General features: G+C 35.9%; 1 protein-coding gene across 5 annotated transcripts in view; it reads left to right on the top strand.

Annotated features, from left to right (window-relative positions):
- Window positions 1-11548, top strand: part of LOC135214271 (transforming acidic coiled-coil-containing protein 3-like) — a 392152-nt gene that overhangs the window by 116058 nt on the left and 264546 nt on the right. The window lies entirely within an intron of this gene.

The raw sequence follows: 11548 nt of genomic DNA, 5'->3' as shown, positions 1-11548 counted from the left end.
CTTGCGGTATATTTTATCAGGGAGGAGACCCTTAAAAAATAATAAAAGATTACAATAAATCATCGGATTCTCCCTTATCAACATTCAGCAGTTCAGAATGAAGGCAGATCACCGGCTGACGTCTCAAGTAGGGTACTAGAAAGTGTTGTTATCTTAGGAAAGGAATAAAAATAAATACAAAAATAAATATAGCGTCATATTTACGATGGTCAAGGAGGGAACTGGTGGTTTTGGAGTATGTGAATGCGTGCGTGTACGCTGGAGAGAGAGAGAGAGAGAGAGAGAGTACATGAAACCTTCAAGTATCCTTCTCAAGAGAGAGAGAGGAAAGAGAAGAGAGAAGAAGGAGAGGGAGGGGAAAGAGAGAGAGGTGAGGGAAGAGAGGAGAGAGGGATCTGAACTGGCAGAGAGAGAGAGAACGAGAGTCTTCTCTCTTCCCTCTTCTCTCTCTCTACAGATGAGAGATGGTGAGATTAGACGAGAGAGAGAGAGAGAGAGAGAGAGAGAGAGAGAGAGAGAGGGTCTGAAATCTGCATGTATCTCTGAAAGAGAGAGAGTACATCTCAGACCCTCTCTTTCTCTCTCTACAGAGAGAGAGAGAGAGAGAGAGAGAGAGAGAGAGAGAGAGAGAGAGAGAGAGAGAGAGAGAGTCCATGAAACCTGCATATATCTCTACACACACACACACACACACAGTACATAAAACCTTCAAGTATCTCTACAAAGAGAGAGAGAGAGAGAGAGAGTGGGAGGGTCTGAGATCTGCATGTAAACTCTTAGTAGAGAGAGGGGAAGGGGGGGGGTGAGGAATGGGGGGGGGGGGGGGAAGAGAGAGAGAGAGAGAGGAGAGAGAGAGTATGAAACCTGCATGTATCTCTGTAGAGAGAGAGAGAGAGAGAGAGAGAGAGAGAGAGAGAGAGAGAGAGTGGGGTCTGATCTGATGTATCTCTGAGAGAGAGAGAGGAGAGAGAGAGAGAGAGAGAGAGAGAGAGAGAGAGAGAGAAAGTATGAAACCTGCATGTATCTCTGTTGAGAGAGAGAGTCTATTCAGGCCAATCTGCAAGCATTCAGTCTTCATCTCTTCACTCCGTTCTTTTCCTTCTCACTCTTTCTCTTCTCCCAAAAAACAACGACCAATGACAGACACGCCGCTACCAGAAAGAGCAGTCCTGAATAGCGGGCTGTCTCATCGATCCTTAAAGAGCCCTGTCATTCACTCACCCCCTTCTTCCTTTGGCGCGTTACGTCACGGAGAAAACGGGAAAATGACGTAGAACAATAGGGCTAAGTGAAAACGGGGAAAGTAAAGTGCTAAGTGAAAACGGGAAAAGTAGTGGCTAAGTGAAAACGGGAAAGTGACGCAAAGAAAACAGGACATTGGCTAAGTGAAAACTGGAGTGACTAAATGAAAACGGGAAAGTGAAGCAAAGAAAACGGGACAGAGGCTAAGTGAAAAAGGGGAAAGTGAAGCAAAGAAAATAGGGCAGTGACTAAGTGAAAACGAGTAAGTAAAGCACAGAAAACGAGGCAGAAACTAGGTGGAAACGGGAAAGTGAAAAACGAAAACGAAAAAGTGACGCAAAAATAGGGGAAAGTAATGCAAAAAAAGACAGTGACTAAATGAAAATGGAAAAGTGACGCAAAGAAAACGGGGGAAGTGATCAGAAGCAGCATACCAAAATGTCTTGAGAATACACCCCCCCCCCCCCCACCGCACTACCCCCCCAAAAATGAAAAGAGACGCTTTCGCTCTGCTTGCAAACTTTCCTACCATTTTATATTATTTCACAAGCCTTTGACAATAATGGAATTTTCATTCATATTGGTGGATTGTTTTAAACGACTTTATGACTTATTGTCTGATATATATATATATATATATATAATATATATATATATATATATATATATATATATATATATATATGTGTGTGTGTGTGTGTGTGTGTGTGTGTGTGTGTGTGTGTGTATGTATGTATAGTCAAAGCGGTCCCAGAGAAAATACAAAGCAATAGTCTGGCACTCGTGTTCAAATCCTTCGACCGTTGAATCAGAGATGAGCCCGTGTGGAGACAACATGCACTTCGTGGGCGCTCCAGCACACCACAAAAACAGAATTGTCAAATCCCTCGACCGAGCTATTTTCCTTTTAATTATAAAAATATAAACGCCACTAAAAAATTTTTAAATGTTTTTTAATATATATATATATATATATATATCATATATATATATATATACGCAGACAATATTATGTATATAATTGTCCTTAAATATATATAGTAAGTATGTTTCTGCCATGAACATTGCATATCACGCACACAACCAATATAACGATTAATTGTTAGTCGCTATATTGGTTGTGTGCGTGATATAAAATACTCATGCAAACATACTTATATATATATTTACGGGCATTATATACATATTGTCCGTGTATGTATGTATATATATACAGTGTATACACATACGTATGTGTATTAGGTATACATACATTATATACATATATGTATGTGTATTATGTATATATACATAGCACATAAATACATCTATGCCCGCACATACCCGCACTGGGGACTTTGTCGTGTCTCAGAACGAGGCTTGATTCTGACAACTGAGGTGTTTTCAAAGCCTAATATTTATAAAGTATATGTAAGTGTTGATAATATATTCGAACAGATACGATCATGTACATGCATATTTTTAGATATTTTAATATGAGGAAAAGGAGGAGGAGGGGGAGGAGGAGGAGGAGGAGGTAGAGGAGGAGGAGGAGGAGGAAGAAGAAGAAAAACAGAACGAGAAATGAAAAGAGAGACGCAGGTGAAGTAAAATGAGGGTAAGTGAAAAGAGGGACAGTAAAGGTTTGGGGAAAGGACAAGAAAGAGGAAGAGGAATGAAAGGACAATAAGGAGGAAAGAGAGAAGAAGGAGGAAAGGACAAGAAAGAGGAGAGAGGAATCAAATTACAAGAAAAAGAGGAAAAGAACGGGAAGGAAGAAGGAAATAAGGACAAGAAAATAAAGAGGAATCCGAAGAGGAATCAAATTACAAGAAAGAGGAAAGAGGGAAGAAGGAAAGGACAAGAAAGAAGAAAGAGGAAAGAGGAGGGAAAGGACAAGAAAGAGGAAAGAGGGAAGAAGGAAATGCCAAGAAAGAGAGAAGAAGAAGGAAAGGACAAGAAAGGAAAGGGAAAGGGAAGGGAAGAAGGAAAGGAAAGGAAGAAAGAAAGGAAAGGAAATGCGGGAAGAAAAGAAGGAAAGGACAAGAAAGAGGGAAGAAGAAGGAGAGGACAAGCAAGAGGAAAGAGGGAAGAGGAAGGAAAAAAGGACAAGAAAGAGAAAAGAGGGAAGAAGGAAAGGACAAGAAAGAGGAAAGAGGAGGAAGAGGAAAGTGGAAGGAAAGGACAAGAAATTGGAAAGAGGGAAGAGGAAGGAAAAGACAAGAAAGAGGAAAGAGGAGGAGGAAAGATAAAGAGGAAAGAGGAAGTAAAGGACAAGAAAGAGGAAAGAAAGAAGGAAAGGACAAGAAAGACGAAATGAGGAAAAGAAGAAAGAGGAAGTAAAGGACAAGAAAGAGGAAAGAGGGAAGAGGAAGGAAAGGACAGGAAAGAGGAAAGAGGAGTGAACGGACAAGAAAGAGGAAGAAGAAAGAGGAAAGAGGAAGGAAAGGACGAGAAAGAGGAAAGAGGAACAGGAAAGAGGAAGAAGAAAGAGGAAAGTGGAAGGAAAGGACAATAAAGGAAAGAGGAAGAAGAAAGAGGAAAGTGGAAGAAAATGACAAAAAAGAGGAAAGAGGAAGAAGAAAGGAAAGTGGAAGGAAAGGACAAGAAAGAGGAAAGAGGAAGAAGAAAGAGGAAAGTGGAAGAAAATGACAAAAAAAAAAAGAGGAAAAGAGGAAGAAGAGAAAGAGGAAAGTGGGGAAAGAAATGACAAAAAAAGAGGAAAGAGGAAGAAGAAAGAGGAAAGTGGAAGAAAATGACAAAAAAGAGGAAAGAGGAAGAAGAAAGAGGAAAGTGGAAGGAAAGGAAAGAAAGAGTTAAGAAGTTAGGAAAGGGAAAGGAAGAAAAAGAAGAGAAAAGAGGAAATATGGAAGGAAAAGGACCCAAGGGTGAAAAAAGGAAAGGAAAGGAAAGAGAAAGAGGAAAGGAAAACGGAAGGAAAGGACAAGAAAGAGGAAAGAGGAAGAGGACAGAGGAAAGAAGGAAGGAAAGGACAAGAAAGAGGAAAGAGGAAGAAGAAAGAGGAAAGAAAGAAGAGGAAGGAAAGGACAAGAAAGAGGAAACAGGAAACAAGGTGAGGAAGCCCAAAAGAGAAAGGTGAGGAAGAACATTATAAGAGTAGAGTTCAACACTTCTCGTCCAACAACCTCAAAATCACGTCCCCCCCCCACCCCACCCCAAACCACCATCACCCCTCCACCACCCGCACCCCGTACCCTCAACCGTCATCCAGACTTCTCAAACTACACCTCTCATATCTCATTATCAGCCTTATGCGTTTCACGGAACTTCAAACTTCAGGAGAGGAGAGAGAGAGAGAGGAGAGAGAAGAGAGAGAGAGAGATGAGAGAGAGAGAGAGAGACTAGAGCTGGATTATTTAATCGTTTAACATTTTTCTAAGTTATTTCTCCATATCAAGTAGCGAACATACAACTATAGTCGATTCACTACCAGGTGTATAGTTAATTGGGTTTAAAGTAATGTGCTATACATCTATACTCGTAAAAAATTCGAATCAAAAATATATATATATATATATATATATATATATATATATATATATATATATATATATATATATATATATATATATATATATAACACACACGTATATTCTCATTCGCCTTTAAACAACTTTGTCCAAGATATGATTATTCACCAAGTTACAGTGCAATATTAAATGCAATGTTTAAATTTACAAGTAAACGGATAAATTTCGGCCAAAAAATTAATAAGTTACATTTCCATAAGTCAAAAAGATTGATAAAATGAAATCGTCAAGAATAAATTCAAAGTAAATTCATGACACGAACGAAATTAAAAGCAGCTAAATATTTAGTAAAATTACTATGGTGCATAAACTATCAAGCAAGCATCATATATATATATATATATATATATATATATATATTATATATCGTATATATATATATATATATATATATCTATATATAAAATCATGTGCATGCATGCTTAAAATGAAACACGCGTTGGCAATTGTTGAGATAATGCATTTCCTCTGAACTAGAATGGAGAGAGAGAGAGAGAGAGAGAGAGAGAGAACGTATCACCTTGTGTTATGTTGGCCTAGACTGAAAAAGGCATATTGATTACAAACTATGTAGGCTAATTACCTGAGCGCATGGGGCAAAAATCATGCGTACAATATCAGTAAAACGAGTGACAAGACAGTTCCAACCATAATGAACCACACGCAAAGTAACAATTCCGCAATGACGTTCAGTTGTTGCGTAATTTTAAGTCTAGATTTTTTTTTTTCAAACAGAAAACTAGCGTGTATTTACTTTCAAAACAGTAAAACAGATTACAAGACAGTTCCAGCCATAATAAACCACAAGCAATGTAGCAATATCGCGATGACGTTCACTTGTTGCGTAACTATGAGTCTAGATTTTTAAACATTTCTTCAAGCAGAGAAAACTAGCGTATATTTCCTTTCAAAACAGACCCTCTGTAAGTCACGACGATCTTTCGTGTCTTTTCCAGCGCTTCATTTTAGCTCTCGGTTTCAGCGTTTTCGAGCGTTAACGTTTACCCGGCACAACGTTTTTCCCTTCTGCGACTTTCCCCCCCATCATCTCCTCTTCCTCCTCTCGACGGAGGAATTCGCTGGGCGACGGGAAACGACGCAGAAAAGCGACTGCGAATTCTTTCTTCTCTTTTCGTGTCGCCCCAGTGTTGGCTTCGATCGAGCGTCGTCGAACGCGCGCGCTTCCGTTTTCTGTGACGTTGGCGCGTATTTATTTATGGTAGACTAAGGTAAATGTATTGCGTATCTACAGTGCTTGAAACTCTTATCGTTCCCGCCAATGCAATGCATATGCACCCTATTTAAAACTCGTATCAATTACGTAAATGTAATGCGTTTGTACCGTACTTTAAACTCCAAAATCAGATAAATCTAATCCGTATGTACCGTACTTTCAAATCTCGTATCACTTACGTAAATGTAATGCGTATGTACCGTACTTTACTCTTTATCACTTACGTGAATGTAATGCGTCTGTACCGTACTTTAAACTCTTATCACTTACGAAAATATATAATGCGTGTGCACCGTGCTTCAAACTACTTATCCACTTACGTAAATGTAATGCGTATGTACCGTATTTTAAACTTCGTATCGAAAAAATATAATTACACCGAGAATCTACGCATTCACTGAGTCAAGGTATATCATATACCTTGCACTGAGTTGCGTCTATATTCTTACTGGTCGTTAAATGTAATCTGAATATTGAAGAGTACATTTAGATATATTTCTTATCGTTTATCGCAGTGATAATGGCGCGTTGGAAATCGAATCCAGATATGTAAAAAAAAAAAAAAAAAAAAAAATCGAGAACTTGGAGAGTTCATTCCTTGTTATAAACACATTAAACATGTAAGCTTCATGTTACACGAAAATGATTTAGTTAAATTATCAGGGCATCCTCATCAAAAGGCTACTTTTTAGTTATAAAACGATCTGATATAATAATGTCCGAGGTTTACAATTATTGACTAAAGGTCTGTCAAAGACTTCTATTTCAACGAAATGGTGGTCAATGAATCTTGTTGAGCTACGGTACAATTGAAAGCGTGTCAAAATATCTGGGTACAATTTGACTTTAAACCATTGTCATATTTTGGACTTGAAAATGCTAATTTTCTTTGGTTTAGTGTCTCTTAAGCTGTAAAGTTTAATATAATACTAGCACCACTCCCCTGAACACAGTGTTTATTACCAGCCATACTGGAATAAGCAGTAAAACATTAACAATAACAGGAAGTCACGCTAACAATTTTCTATAGGCCTAGATTTGAGCACAAATTCCGTCCTATATGTTAAGGAGACTTAAGATCACAGAAAAATGAATAAATAAAATAAAAAATAAAAAATATATATAAGTAACTTTAATATAAAAACTATAGATCACAGGAAAATTGAATAAATAAAATAAAAAATAAAAATATATAAGTAACTTTAATATAAAACTATAATGTGAAATAATACCAAAATCAGATATACATAAAATATGAATTAAAAAAACGAATGACATTACTAGACTAGGTCTAGGTATTCGGTAACACCCATCATGTCCAATATGACGATACGATACGGAAGCGATGAGCTGCTTCAGATCTTTAGCGCTCACATGATTAACTGAATATTGTTGCCGCTGTTGTAGCTCCCGAAGGATGATTTAGAAATTCATAAATAGGTGAGCATTCAAACACTGGATCGAAATGAAAGCAAAGCAAAAATACACTTGTTTACCTTAAGTCCTTTCAACATTTTCTGAAGGTACCTTACCATGATAGAAAACGACTACACAAAATTACACGGGAGGACTTCATCAATTTCCTCTGTCGGTAAAAACTGGATGAATTTTTATACTTGGTCATTATTTAACTATGTGAAACTGAAGATTACTACCACGGCCTGCTTACTGCCAGTCGGCGACCTTAATATTTACCGTCTTTTGATGATGTTTTTGTCTATGATTGTGCATTTTGTTTGTGTTTATGATATTTACCTACCGTCTTGTTTATTTGTTTTAATTTATCCCAAGGAGGCTGCTGGCTGGTACTAAATACGGAGCCAATTTTGCACGTAAACTGGTAGTTATCGAAACAGGGGAGCGGTAGTATTCCTCAGTTTTACCTCAGTTTCTTTTTCAGCGTAACCTTGTATGACAATTTCTTCGTATTGTTTATAGCGTGAAGGCAAACAATAACCTTCACCCTTACAGCTTAGGCCTGTTACTACGATGCATACCTTACGCGAAATAGTAAAGCAAGGATAATGAATGAAAGTTAATTAATATACAAAACCTCGCTTAACTAAAATGGTGGACACAACTGTAAACATAGCGGTAGAAACCCCAAGTGTTAAAAACAGAACAAAAATTCAACCACATGCATTTTTGCAATCAAGGATTTTTATCTAAGTGCAAAAGTCGATATACCAGACAACGTTACCACATTACTCAAAAAAAAAAAAGGGGGGGGGGGAGGGAGGGGAGAAAGTGGAGAGTGGCGCAGAAATTAGGGTACATCTTGACTTCAAGGAGAAAGATCAGTTGGATAAAAGGAATTTCAAATAAAGCCAGCAATGGAGATTTGAGATGTGGACGTTTAGCCCTGAAAAAGGCAGCAGCAACTACTTCCTTAAGAGAGAGAGAGAGAGAGAGAGAGAGAGAGAGAGAGAGAGAGAGAGAGAGAGAGAGAGAGACTCAAGTAATTTCTACAGTACTCCACTCCCTACGGCAGTACTACTTGCAAACCTCCGAGATAAACTTATACTTCACTTATAAAAGGCATCGCGAGTTGCACAGTGATTTAACGACATTTCATTGCGTACAACAGAGAATATTCACATTAATAAAATAATAAAACATAATTAGACCCACAGTCTATGTTTCTCCACAAATCCTTAACTCTTAAGAGGTGTGACAATTCTCTTCAAGTGGATATAATCAGTAATATTCTTCTAGTGGGTATAATAATCAATAATTCTCTTCTAGTGGATATATATCATTAATAATTTTCTTCTAGTGGATATATATCATTAATAATTCTCTTCTAGTGGGTATAATTAATAATTCTTTTAATTCTCTTTTCTAGTCGGACATAATTCAATTTATTCCTTCCCCATCAAAGAAAGCTAGTTTTCAAATATAATCCAAAATAATTTCCTTTTTTTTCTAGTGGAATTAACATAAAAATTCCTCCCTTTTTAAGTGGATATATAATAAAGAATTCTCTTCCAGTGGATATAATCGATAATTCTCTTCAAGTGGATATAACAAATAATTCCCTTCCAGTGGATACAATAAATAATTCTCTTCCAGTAGATATAATCAATAATTCTCTTCAAGTGGATATAATTGATAAATATCTTCCAGTAGGATATCAATGTGCTTTCTTCAAGTGGATATAATCAATGATTCTCTTCAATTGGATATAATTAATAGATATCTTTAGGTAGATATAATCAAAAAATTCTCTTCTTTAGTAGATATACATATAAAATCAATAATTCTCTTCTAATGGATGTAATCACCAGGAAGGCATATAATCGAGATAATTAGCAAGAGCTACGATAATTACTGATTAGGTATGTCATTAATGGAATCCAGATTCAGAATCCAGGGCGTCAATATTTCCGTGAGAATGACAAGGTTGGGGCCGCGGGGGGGGGGGGGGGTGGAGGAGGTGGCTCAAAAGGTTATGAGAATCGGGAATTCAATGGTCTCATTAGAGAATGGTCGCGGAATTCGTAAGTAGTACGTTTTTCTCTCTCTCTCTCTCTCTCCTCTCTCTCTCGATACATTTATAGTATATCTACACAAACACACACACAGTACAAATATAGATAAATATATATATAAATTATATATATATATATATATATATATATATATATATATATATAATACATACACACATATATAATATTTAATATATATTTATGTATATGTACACAATGCATACATTGTATAATATTTACAAATATGCATATGTAATATAAATACATTAAGCTACAAATGTCCTTTAATATCCAATTCGCACTACCTACCTCGAAATTAATATATTTTCATATATGTTAACCGAAGGGGATTTTTTAGCTGTTAATAATTTCGTCCTCTCGTGGATTCGAACCAGTGCCCAGCGGACAGAGGAGAAATCAGGACTTCAGTGACGTTACCTCACTCGTTGGCCAAGTCGGTAACTCACTGAAGTCCTGATTTCTCCTCTTTGTCCGCCGGTTCGAATCCACGTGAGGACGGAATTATTATCATCTAAAAAAAAAACTCCCCTTCGGTTAACATATATGAAAATATATAATTCCGAGGTAGAGCAAATTGGATACTAAAGGACATTTATAGCTTAATGCATGTATATGAATCATGGTGATGTGATAAAAATTCGTAATATATATATATATATATATATATACTATATATATATATATTATATATATATATATATATATATATATATATATATATATATATATATATATATATATATATATATATATATACTAATATACACATATATATTACATATACATATACATACATATATATAATATATATACATACATACAAACATATATTATATGCCACAAAAGCAGCATTAACCAGCATTATGCAAGAAGTCACGCGACGGGTCGGATAAAAATTCCTCGTTCGTGACCTGTTTTGCATACAACGCGGAGGTCAACAAAGTCTGGACAGCCTCTCTGGGCCTACGTAGCGTGACGGCAACGCAAAAGCGTGACCTCACTCGTTGTATTGGGTTCCTTACGAGATGATAAATTTGTTTTGCATAGAAGTAATACAGTTCTTTGAGTATCCTATGAATAAATAAAAGGATGTTTTGCTTAATGAGTATTCGATTGAAGTCTTTTAAGTTTTTTATTATTTCTTTTATTTCTGCCACTGCGAGGGTTCGAACCAATGCCTTTGGTTTACAAACAATGATTTTGACCATCTCTGTTATTCCATTTGGATGTAAGTTATTCCGATGGTATGGTGAATTCGATATGAAACGATATTTGTCGCTTAATATGTGTGTAAAATAAATAAAATTATATATATACATATATTACGTATATTACATACATATATTCATACGATATATATACATACATATGAATAATATATTATATATTATATATATAATATATATATATATCTATATATATATATATATATATATAATATACACGCACAAAAACACTATATATAGACACAGAGACATATATATACATACGCACAGAAACATATACACACATATAATACATATATTTATAAATATATACATAGTGATAAAAAGATACACAAAAGACAGCCCGAGATAGATATATGCTTACAATATAACTTTATAAAAATCATTAACATTTCTCTTAAATGGCAATAAAATCTCAATATCAAAACCCGGAATGAATAAAAAAGCACTAAACAAATGAATTACCATAAACCAACAGCAGTACTACACACGCACCCAAAATATAATAAAAAGAAAAGTTACGAAAAACAAAAGACATAAATCCACATTATACAAAAGAGCTTCAGATACTGCAATGCATAATATTGTCCGACGAGCTTTGGCGCAGTGTGTACATCTCTTGTGTATACAATGAGCCTTGTGTGTATGAGTGTGTGTGTGTGTGTGTTTGCAAGTGGGTGTGTATGTGTTTATTCTGGATCTTTATATTAGTCTTGCTATGCAGTGGCTACAGATTGTATAGCTTTACTATCTCACGGACGTTCAAACGAAGAATACACTACGATAAATTTCTTACTGAAATAT

This window comes from Macrobrachium nipponense, chromosome 45, assembly GCF_015104395.2.
Source record: "Macrobrachium nipponense isolate FS-2020 chromosome 45, ASM1510439v2, whole genome shotgun sequence".
NCBI classification, from domain to species: domain Eukaryota; kingdom Metazoa; phylum Arthropoda; class Malacostraca; order Decapoda; family Palaemonidae; genus Macrobrachium; species Macrobrachium nipponense.
Note: the sequence above shows the minus strand (reverse complement) of the source record. Positions and strands in the feature narration are given on the sequence as shown.